At 44.1% G+C, this 12,350-nt stretch overlaps 1 protein-coding gene across 2 annotated transcripts in view; it reads right to left on the reverse strand.

The window, feature by feature from the left end:
- FAM234A (family with sequence similarity 234 member A) overlaps positions 1-12,350 on the reverse strand; it is a 36,041-nt gene that overhangs the window by 17,191 nt on the left and 6,500 nt on the right. The window contains exon 1 of one of the 2 annotated variants that reach the window (XM_058570506.1): positions 11,395-11,534. The exons of the other annotated variant lie outside the window; for it this stretch is intronic. The gene's annotated coding sequence lies outside the window, so the exon portion shown is untranslated. Of the gene's footprint in view, positions 1-11,394; positions 11,535-12,350 lie in introns of those variants that run through there. 2 annotated transcript variants of the gene reach the window in all.

Here is a 12,350-nt window from a genome sequence, read left to right on the forward strand (position 1 = left end):
GGTGTCTTTCAACAAATATGTTAATACTTTCTGAAGGAAAAAAGATTTCCAGTCATTTTTAAACAAAAACTAAATAATCAAATGTTCTGTAACAGGAATCGTAGGTGTGCCTTTCTTCTTTTTTTTTTCTGTGAGGAACATCAGCCCTGAGCTAACATCCATGCCAATCCTCCTCTTTTTTTGCTGAGGAAGACTGGCCCTGGGCTAACATCTGTGGCCATCTTCCTCCACTTTATATGGGATGCCACCACAGCATGGCTGGACAAGCGGTGCGTTGGTGTGCGCCCAGGATTGGAACCCAGGCCGCTAGCAGCAGAGCGCGCACGCTTAACTGCTACGCCATCGGGCCAGCCCATAAGTGTGCCTTTCTAAGATCATTTTGGTGTGTCATTATTTTTTCTCAAACTTTAATCAAAGTTATGGTTCAAAATAAATTTTAGAAAATCTAGGGGAATATTGATTCTGCTCCTGTAACAGAATCTCAATGGAACATTCTTCCCAAGACTAATGGGGATTTAATCTGAACTTACTGTTTCTTATAGTTTAGACAGTTAGCTTCCACTTAAACGACAGTAATAAGCATTCACACTTTAGTGGCATTTTTTATTCTTCAGTCGAGCTGAAGTGATTTTAATAAAGCTTACTAATATTTAAATAACAACCTTCTCGGGCCGGCCCGGTGGCTTAGCGGTTAAGTGTGCGCACTCCACTGCTGGCGGCCCGGGTTCGATCCCGGGCGCCCAGCGACGCACCGCTTCTCTGGCCATGCTGAGGCCGCGTCCCACATACAGCAACTAGAAGGACGTGCAGCTATGACATACAACTATCTACTGGGGCTTTGGGGGGGAAAATAAATAAATAAAATTATAAAAAAATAAAAATGTACTCTTCGACCATTTTGACTTTTTAAACACATGGCATCTTTATCAAGTGCACTGGAAAGTCTATTACTGACAGAACTTGTTCAATAACAACGTGTGATGATAAGTCATTGACTGATGATAAACAATGCAAATAGTGCACTGCTGTTAGTTATAAAATCATCAAGAGAATATTTTGTCAAGCTCCAGACTCTATATACTTTTAGGTCATGAGAGTGAATAGTTTTATTTATAACTTTGTAAACTGTTATTTATGTATAAAACGTAGCAGGAAAATACATTGAGAAGGGGTTATGTTTACAGAGGACTTCTTTAATGTGTTACTTTTCTTAAATGTAAACATATTTAATGCTTGCTTAAGTAATATTTAAGGAAATCAAGCAAAGTAATAATACAATTCCACTGTTGTGCATACTGTCAGTGACAAAAATAAAACCATTTTGGGGCCGGCCCTGTGGCTTAGCAGTTAAGTGCGAGCGCTCCGCTGCTGGCGGCCCGGGTTCGGATCCCGGGCGCACACTAACGCACCGCTTCTCCGGCTATGCTGAGGCCGGAGCAACTAGAAGGATGTGCAGCTATGCCATACAACTATCTATTGGGGCTTTGGGGGAAATAAATAAATAAATAAATAAAATTATAAACCATTTTGGTGGTTAAAAAAAAAGAGAGATATTAGCACCAAAATAAAAGAATCCTAAATCCATGTCCACATGTTACAGGACAGTGAAAAAGAGCAGATTTTGAAGCTGGGTTTGGTAGCAAGCTCTACCTCTAGCTTTGTGGCTTTCTGAGAACTTTTTCAAACTCCATTCCCTTTATCTATCCATGGGTGAATGTCTGTTCTGCAACATTGTTGGGAAGGTTATAGACGATGTTTCCAAAGCCCCAGGCACAATGTGTCATTTAGGGGTCACTCCCTTCTCATCTTCACCATCCTCAACCTACCCTGCTTCTACTCTTCTCCAGACATTCTCACTGGCTTCTTCATGTCCTGTTAAAAGATGGTTTCAAGTCTGAAGCTGCTCAGAGTCAAGGGTTTATATTTGAGATCCTCAGAACCTGAACCTCACTAAGGAACACAGACTCTTTGCATTGAAGGTTCCTTGCAAGTCCTCCAGGGAAGTCTCGTGACCTCCCACCAGTTCAGGGATATCCTCCATAGAGGCTTCACAAAGAATGGTTCCTAGACCACGGGCGGTATGCGAGATAATTCAGGTGGTACACAAATGAACGTTCTTTTTTCAATAGTTATATACATGTATATATTTCACAGATGTCTTTCCGTTTATGGTGAGTGATAATGGTCTTAGACTTCTGATAACTGATCAAGTTTCCTTTTGTAACTGTTTACGTTGAAATAATTGATTTACAGGAAGTTGCAAAGATGGTCCTGACAGGTCTAGTCTCCCTCTTCCTCCAGCTGCCCCAGCAGTGACAGCACAACCACAGCACAACATCACAGCCAGGAGAGTACACTAGTAGAGCGCATGTACACAGCTCTGTGCCATTTTATCACAGATTTGTGTCTATCAAGATACAGAACCATTCCAAGACCACAAAGATATCCCTTGTGCCATTTCTTTAAAGTCACACCCAGCTCCTCCTCCCCACTGTCCCTAACCACTGGCAACCACCAATCTGTTCTCTATTTCTAAAATTCTGTCATTTTGAGAATGTTATGTAAGTGGAATCACACAGCAAACATAAACACACTTTGAAATTGGCTTTTTTCACTCAGCACAATGCTGTGAGGTCCATCCGCGCTGTTGCTGTATCAACACTGGATTCCTTTTTATTGCTGAGTAGTACTCCCTAGTATGGATGTACTACGGTTTGTTTAACTATTCACACATCGAAGGGTGTTCGGGTTACCAGTTTTTGGCTATTACAAATAAAGTTGCTATGAACATTCACATACAGGTTTTTGTATGGAAACAGATTTTCACGTCCCTGGGATAAATGCCCAGCAATGAAGCTGCTGAATTGTATGGTAATTACATGTTTAGTTTTTAGGACTATTGTACTTTCTATGTGGATTGACTGTTTTATCATTATACAGTGTCCCTCCCATCCCAAGTGATTTCTAGCTCTGAAGTCTACTCTAACTGATGTTAACATAGTTATTCTTATCTTCTTTTGATTAATGTTTGCATAGTGTATCTTTTTCCATCCTCTTACTTTCAGTCTACCTATAACATTATATTTGAAGTAGGTTTCTTTTAGACAGCAGATGGATCATGTCATTTTTAAATCTACTCTGCCAATCTTTTATTTTCCCGACCATTTACTTCTAAGGAAATTATCGATATGTTGGGCCTTTAATCTGCCTTTTTGTTCTCTTTGTTCCTAGTTTTTTTTGTTTCTTGGTTTTCTTTTTCCTGACTTCCTGTGGATTACTGAACACTATTTAGAATTCCAGTTTGATTTATCTATAGTGTTTCTGAGTGTCTCTCTCTGTATAGATTTTTTAGTGGTTGCTCTAAAAATGGGTATTACGTTCAACAGACCTAACATCACAATCTACTGGTGTCAGCATCTCAATAGTTCCAGAGAAGTGTAGAAATCTTACCTCCTTTTGAATTCTTTTAGCCGCCCCTGTGAGAACCACATCAGTGTTATACTTTTTGCTTCAACCATCAAATATAACTCAGAAAACTCAAGAGAAGGAAAGTCTATGATATTTACTCATATTTTTGCTTTTTCTATTTTTCTTTCTTCCTGATGTTCCAAGATTCCTTCTTTTATCATTTCCTTTCTGTTTCAAGAACTTCCTTCAGTCATTCTTTTTTTTTTTCTTGTGAGGAAGATCAGCCCTGAGCTAACATCCATACTAATCCCCCTCTCTTTTTTTGCTGAGGAAGACTGGCTCTGAGCTAACGTCTATTGCCAATCCTGCTCCTTTTTTTCCCCTGAAAGCCCCAGTAGATAGTTGTATGTCATAGTCGCACATCCTCCTAGTTGCTGTATGTGGGACGCGGCCTCAGCATGGCCGGAGAAGCAGTGCCTCGGTGCGCGCCCGGGATCTCAACCCAGGCCGCCAGCAGCAGAGCGCGCGCATTCAACCGCTAAGCCACAGGGCTGGCCCCCTTCAGTCATTCTTTTAGAGTAGGTCTGCTGGGGACAAATTAATTTTCTTTCATTTGCTAATGTCTTTATTTCTCCATCATTCCTGAAGAATAATTTCACCAGGTATGGAATTCAGGGTTTGATAGGTTCTTTTCTTTCAGCACTTGAAAAATATTATGCCACTTCCTTCTGGCCTTCATGGTTTCCAACAAGAAATCTGCTGTCGTTTGAATTGTTTTCCCCCATAAGTAAGGTGTCAATCCTCTCTTGCTGCTTTCAAATTTTCTTCTTTGTCTTCGGTTTTCAGAAATTTAACTATAATGTGTCCTGCCAGGGCTTTCTCTAGGTTTATCCTGTCTGGGGTTTGCTCAGCTTCCTGAACCTGTACGTTTACATCTTTTGTCAAATTACAGATATTTTCAGCCATTATTTCCGTTTCCTGGAGCAGCAGCAGCACCTGTGAGAGTCACAGGGGTGGGAGAGCTGCAGCACAGGGCACGGGGACCTGGAGGTGAGCCAGTGGCCGGGGGGTGCGCGACCCTAGGTTCCGGCCAAGTTCCTACTATGCTCTGTCCTCTGGCTCTGTGCCCTCGGCCCCTCCTATGTTTTCTTTTAAAGTGTATCTATTTATTTTATTATTTTTGTGTGTGTGAGGAAAACCATCTCTGAGCTAACATCTATTGCCAATCCTCCTCCTTTTTTTCCCCAAAGCCCAGTAGATAGTTGTATGTTATAGTTGCACAGCCTTCTAGTTGCTGTATGTGGGACGTGGCCTCAGCATGGCTGGAGAAGCGGTGCGTCGGTGTGTGCCCAGGATCCGAACCCGGGCCGCCAGTAGCGAAGCGCACGCACTTAACCGCTAAGCCACAGGGCCAGCCCTTAAAGTGTATTTAAATGGAAAAAGTGAGTTGATTAAAGAAAAGTATAAAACGAAAATAATTACAGTTATTCTGCAGAAACAGCAAAAATCCCGAGCAGTACATGACTGAAGCCTGGAGACACTGCTTTCTGCAACCCTGCAGGTAGTGGTGCTGCCTCAGTGCCAAGACTTCCAGGGAGAGAAAGCCGAAACACCAGCTATCACGGCACAGTCCCAATTGTTAGGAAGTCTGCCAAATTATGAACTAAAACATGCTCTCCTATAACCATCTCCTGATCCAGATTCTGTGCTTTGGAATAATATCTGTGAAAATTAATAAGGGGAAATCTCATTAAAGGGGAGTCGGGACGCCAGAAGGGGGCGCTCCCACAAAGTACCACTGAGGTCAATTAGGAAGATAGTCCATTACAGACCCCAACAGAAAGAAGCGTCAACGGGAAAGAACCTTAGTTACAGGAAGAAATGTACGTTGCATCCCAAACAGAGACTGAGGACCCCAGCAGCTCAGCCACTGAGAAACCATCACCACATGAACTCCTGCTCTCCTCCAGTGGACTTGCCTTCAAAACAACCCCTCTCAATCTCCTCCTTTTTCCCTATAAAATGACATTCCTCTCCATTGTTTATTGGACTTGCCTATGGTCCACCATAGCATGTACATCCCAAATTGTAATTCTTTGGCTATTCCCAAATAAACTTGTTTTGCTGATAAAATAACTGGCTGGTTGTTTTTTGTTTTCTTGTGAGGAAGACCAGCCCTGAGCTAACATCCAATGCCAATCCTCCTCTTTTTGCTGAGGAAGATTGGCCCTGGGCTAACATCCGTGTCCATCTTCCTCTACTTTATATGGGATGCTGCCACAGCGTGGCTCGACAAGCAGTGTGTCGGTGCGTGCCGGGGATTCGAACGTGCGAACCCCGGGCCGCTGAAGTGGAGGGCGCAAACTTAACTGCTATGACACCGGGCCAGCCCCAGGATGTTTTATTTTTAAGGTTGACGTATCTAATCTGTTTTTCTACATGTAAGCCTTTCAAGTGTCTAAAGAGTATTAATGAAAAAACTGTATTCAGGTGGTTTTCACCTGCTACACTTACAACTAACTGTTGCTCACATGATATGGGTTGTATAGATCCTTCAGTGTCCCTGAAAAGCCCAATTCTAACACTTTCCCGTTGTCTAAGTCTGCTTAAAACATCCTTCCCTTTCATTTTATTTATTTACTTTTTTCCCCCCAAAGCCCCAGGAGATAGTTGCATGTCATAGCTGCACATCCTTCTAGTTGCTGTATGTGGGACGTGGCCTCAGCATGGCTGGAGAAGCGGTGCATCGGTGCGCGCCCGGGATCTGAACCTGGGCCGCCAGTAGCGGAGCCCACGCACTCAACCGCTAAGCCACGGGGCCGGCCCCATCCTTCCCTTTCAAATCCTACCCAACCCTCAAGGCACACGGCAAATGCCATCCTATTTATGAAGGCTTTTCTGGTTTTTCTAACCAAATATGACCCAAGGCCAGTCAACCTTTCTGGCTATTTTGGAGGGAGGGGAGTGCTTGTTTAATTTAGGAACACTGATTCACTACTAATCTAACCATCTGAGGGTGAGGGTGCAGTCTAGTGGAGGGGCAGGGACTGCAGGACCACTTCCCATCTGAGACCTAACCCCTCTAATAAATCAGTCAAGGTTCTTGCTTGCCAAAAAGACCTTAGCTAACTTAGGTAGAAAGGGGATTTGCTGGAAAGAGATTGGATAGCACCCAGAACTGATGGGAAGACTAGAGAGCCATGCTCAGAAAATAGGTAGACATCAAGGGATGCTGGGTGGCTGAGCCTACAGCAAGACCATGGCATGGGAGCAGTCTGGTTGGGACACTGCTGCTGGCACCACTGTCTCAGGATACTGCCCCTGCCGCCTACAAGACTCTCACAGTGGGATTCTCCCAGGACAGGCTGGGCATCCCTCAAATTGTTGATTCTGTGAACAATCCAATATCCTCAGGTAGAGCCTTCCAAGTGCGTGTCAATGCCCCTCTCTCTCCCCTACAGTCTTTCTTCACCAGCGCCCTAGAGAAGTTTGGAGATAGCAACAGGCACATAGTTCAAAGTCCTATGGGAAAAACAGACAAAACTATCCCAAAAGAAAAACATCTTTTTTTGTGTACGAGGACGCCTGGCCCTGAGCTAACATCCGTACCCATCTTCCTCCACTCTGTATGTGGGACACCGCCACAGCATGGCTTGATGAGCAGTGTGTATGTCCATGCCTGGGATCTGAACTTGCGAACCCCGGGCCACCATAGCGGAGCACACAAACTTAACCACTGTACCACCAGCTGGCCCCGAAAAACATCTTTTAACCGTATAGAAGTAACAGGAAAATGTGACATCTGGGTTTCCCTAGTCCTGCTGGTGGAGCCACGTAATTGCCCAGGCCTCACTACGTTACACTGTGAGCAATGCCAAAGGCCACAGTCCTCACCCTGGGCAAAGTCTGACCTCAAGGGGTTATTTTTATATGGGAGTCAATAATAAACAATTCTGAAAAGTGAGATGTTAAACTCTGCCTTGTAATTTCTCTAAATATTTGAAAGGCTTCATATGGAAGGGGTGGCAGGAGGACTGGGCCAATGAATAGAAGCCACAAGGAGCTATTTCAGCTAAAACAAGAACGAACTTGGTCAGCACGGCACTGAGGCTTACTGGATCTCCTTAAGGAGGCAACAATCCCCCTTGAAAGGAGGGTTTGAGCACGGGGTGACAGGACCACCCGGCAGGAGAGTCTCAGGACATCTAACCCTGATGTTTTATGACCAGAGGTTGAACCCCAAAACTGATCTCATAGCTCTGGTTTGTTGTCATCTCTTTAAGAGCAAGGACTGTCACTCACAGTTTCTGTAAAAATCACTGACTCACCACAATTACTCTGAACAATTTCTTTCCTTCTTTTTTTTCTATTAATCATTCATAGAGTTCCAAGACTTTTGTCCCAGTAAAATTAAAGGTACTTTTAAACAAATAAATGAAAAATATTGTGATCCTTCTCTGAAGGTTTCCATCCTTTGTGAGAGAAAACTGAGTAGGGACACATACCCAACTCAAATAATATAACTTTATTTACCAAAAAACAAACTGAGTTAGACAGATAGAGAGATGGTAACCTCACTATTTGACTCTCTCAGGCAATGACTATAAATTATACCCAGCAGTTGATTCCCTCTAGAATCCTCCGCCCTAGCTGGGCGTCTAAGGGCAATCCACGCATTCCACCGTGAAGTCTGCAGTGGTCACGGCGGCGCGGGAGCAGTGGCAGTGAGGGTAGGGAGAAGGAGTGTGAAGCAGCCGCACATGGACTCCTTTGCCGTGACAGGGCAGTTCTGCATCTTGATTGTGCTGCTGGTTGCACAAATATCTGCTTGCGACGAAATTTCACACAATTAGATAAGTGCATGTAAAAACTGGCGGAACGGAAAGGAGCAAAGTCTGTAGTCCAGTTAACTGCCTGTGCCAACATCAACTTCCTGCTTCTGATAATGTGCTCCAGTTATGTAAGGTGGCGCCACTTGAGGACGCTGCCTGCAGCACAAAACGGACAGCTCTGCACAATTTGTATAATACCTTGTGAGTCTACAATTAGTTCAAAATCAACAGTTAAAAAAAATAAAATCAAAAAAGAAAAGAAAATCTTTAGCAAGGGGGGCGGGGATCAGAGCTTCGTACACCGTGAGGAAAAGCCAACTTCCCCACAGGCAGCCCGTAACGCCTCAAAGCTACCTTGCTATGAAGCTCCTTTGTTCCCAAGGCAGGGGACCTTCTTGTGTTTTGCTTTGTTTGTTTTTGGCAGAATATCAACAACAGTGGAGTTCTGTGGTAACTTGAAGACATCTGAAAGAACAGCCAAGCTCCTGACATGCTACAATTCTCTATTTCAAAATAACCACTGGCTTTCTGAAAACCACCCACAGCAATCATCTCCCTTCCTACTGTGGGAAGAAAAAGACACTTGTAGCTCCTCACAGCACAACTCATTTACAATGATACCCCAAAACACTCACAGCACAAAGCAAATGCCAGAATTCAATAAGGGTCACTTGGCCAGACAACGCAGTGACAGTGTAAATGTCCAAAGGGAGGGGAGCTTTCACTCCCGAACATCCTCCACTCAGCGTGAACGCTTGTTCAGAAAAAGTGTGTGCTCAGCACAGGTAAAACTGTCTGGAAAATTAAGAAGCTGATCAGAAATTCCTTCACAGTGTGGAAATTAATACAGAAATCTTAACTAAACTGGAGTTGGGAAGGCCTATTGGGAAGCTCTCACCCCCATCACACATTTCAACTACACTAAACAAGAAGAGACACACTTGTATCTTGGCCAGGAAGTACAGCTACTTTACTGCTGAAGGAAGACTGTCTCCCTACCCTGCAACAGCCCAGCCAATCAGAAACACTGCAGTTGGGGCCAGCCCGGTGGTGTAGTGGTTAAGGTCGTGCATTCCACACTGGCAGCCTGGGTTCACAGGTTCGGATCCTGGCACGGACCTACTCACCACTCATCAGGCCATGTTGAGGCAGCGTCCCACATAGAACTAGAAGGACCTATAACTAGGATAGACAACTATGGACTGGGGCTTTGGGGAGAAAAAAGAAAAAGAGGAAGATTGGCAACAGATGTTAGCTCAGGGCCAATCTTCCTCAAAAACAAAAAAAAGAAAGAAATGCCGCAGCTCAGCCAATGAGAAGCCATTGCCGCCCTGAACTGTCACTTTTCCTCAACGGACTTTCGTTTAGAACAGCCCCTCCCTATTCCCCTTTTTCTCTATACAGGCAGCTCCCTCCTTTGTTCTCCCGATTTGCCCATGGTTTGCCAGAGCATGCACATCCTGAATTGCAATTCTTTTGGTTATTCCCAAATAAACTCATTTTGAGGGTAAAATAACTGGTGAATTTGCTTGTTAAGCTGACAACAGGATCCCCAAGTAAGACTCTCTTCCCAGAACTCTAATTACTCAGCCACAGAAAACAGGGCAGTTTTCAAAGACCAACAGCAACACAGCAAGGCCAGTCAGGTCACATTTCACCCGGTTTGCAAATAGGGACATAGTGAGGCAGGACCCATGGCAAGAAGGTATTCATGTTCCTCTCTGCTGCAGTCAGCAAAAAGACCCAGAGCACTAGCCCCAGCCTCAGGAGACCTGGGAGCCAGAGAACATCCTCACAGATTCCAGGTCAGGCGGACCAGGCCAGCACTGTGCCTCCTGTACTTCAGCATCTATACTGATAACCATGGAGAGTCAGGTCATTTGGCTATTTAAAAGACAAGCAAACAAAAAACACAAAAAACAAGCTAACAACTCCAAATTTTCTCAATCTAGTGTTAACCTCAAGTTTCTGACACATGAGTGGGCTCCCAAAGAAAGTACTTGTTAATGTCACAGGCCATTACTTGGATCTCTCAGGGCTCTTTCTCGTGTAGTGTGAGAAAACTTCCAAAGCTAACAAGGCATGAAGAAAGTCTTTTTAGATGAAGTCCACTCTGGCTGGATTCCCACCTGGCTTTGTTTCTCAGCCTCTTCTTCCTACATACCCAAAAGCTTCTCAAACAGCAAAGTGCTTTCAGCCTCTGTCCACCTGGCAGAGAAACCGCAGGGTGAACACATGATCTTCTGGAGGATTCAGGAGTAACACACAAAATTGTTCTCTGCTGGGAGCAGAGAAGCTTCCAGACTCCCCAGGGCATGTATTCACTCTGGCCTGCCATGAGGAGTAGGGTCAGTGGAGAAAAAGTCTCAGAAGCCCTGCAGGCACGCTGGGCAGGGTCTACATGTCCACTCTGGAGAGCACCGAGGACAATACTGGAATTGAGTGGCTCACTTAAGGACAAACCTCTTCCCTTCCAGTTAAGAGTCTGGGGTATTGTGGAGCACACGGTTCACAACCTAAGGAACAGCAGTGCCTCAAACTGCCAACCTCAACCAAACAGACTCAAAAATAAAGTCTCCAAGGTTTCTCCCTACACTGAATTTCTATGTCTATGAACTCCCGGGTTTCTTCCTTTGAGTTTCAAATCGCAGCTGCTGTTGTTCAATTCCACATAAAGAGGGAGTAAGAGAAACTTAAAAGGTATTTTGCCTCTAATACCTCAATGAAGCATCTGCAAACCATAAACCTGGAAAACCCATATCCCTGACATTGAGCGTGTTTATTACTTCCTCATCGGCAGCACAGGCAAGACCCACAGCCAGCAGGCCTGTGGGCTTTAAATAATGCCCACTTACAAGACAGAGGCTTCTGCAAGTCCAACCTAGGGACAAAATGTGTGCCTCTACGCTAGCAAAATTCAATGTGAGAAGTCCAGAGAACAGGAGCCCTAGGAAGCTGTTAACAGCAAGTCAGTAGATCCTAAAAGGAAAACAAAATCCATATTTGTATACATACATATAAAATTAAATGAACGCTTCCCAGATACTAAAAAGGAATTAAGAACTTTTCATTAAGATAAAGGCTTTTAAGATACAACAGATGAAGGAAAGATAATCAAGGAAAAAGATGATGAGGTTAAGAGGTTTGTCTTTACCTCACATGCATCCAATGTGATTTTCTGTCACTTCTGACAAGCTGGTGGTCTTGAGGACAGAAATTGGAAATGGATTCACAGGATTTTCAGTCAGTCATTGACTGGTATTTTCTCCTATCAATTCTGAGCTTCTGAAATGATAACTAAAAAGTTCACTTTGTGACTTAATGTAAAACAAAACAACAAAAGATGAAAAATGTGAGGGATGAGAAAGAGAATGTAGCAATATGACACATATTGAGGTGAAAGATGTGACTGTAAGGATAACCGGAAGTGAGATAAATACATAATCCTTCTGTGTATGGTTTTTCAAACACTATTGCCCAGCACTAAAGAACTCTGAGGAACCACAGATACCTGCTACCATGGGTGTGTCCACGAAAGGCCACCGCAGTGGCCGCACCTGTCCCCGCTCCGGGGCACACAGGCCATGGAGTCCAGAATGGAAACTCTGATCATGGGGAAGAACAATAAATCAAACAACAGTTTATGCAGCTCATTAACATTTCAAGGGGGTAGGAATACTATCATATACGAAGAAAGGAAATAGGGGTCTCCTTTTTCTCCAAGGGTTCTGTCTCTAAGAACAGTCTACTGAGTCAGAGAGACCAGAAAATTTAAAAAAAAAAAAAAAAAAGGAAGTCTTACTCGTTTTTTTTGTTTTGTTTTGTTTTGTTTTGGTGAGGAAGATCACCCCTGAGCTAACATCTGATGTCAATCCTCCTCTTTTTTTTCTGAGGAAGATTGGCCCTGAGCTAACATCCGTGCCCATCTTCCTCTATTTTATATGGGACGCCGCCACAGCATGGCTCAACAAGCCGTGTGTTGGTGCGCGCCCAGGATCCAAACCTGCGAACCCCGGGCCGCCACAGCAGAGCACGCACACTTAACCGGTTACACCACCAGGCCGGCCCCTCGAATTGTTTTTTAATGGATAAAGAAAACATAAAAATTCT

This window comes from Diceros bicornis, chromosome 26 (genome assembly GCF_020826845.1).
Source record: "Diceros bicornis minor isolate mBicDic1 chromosome 26, mDicBic1.mat.cur, whole genome shotgun sequence".
Taxonomy (NCBI): Eukaryota; Metazoa; Chordata; class Mammalia; order Perissodactyla; family Rhinocerotidae; genus Diceros; species Diceros bicornis.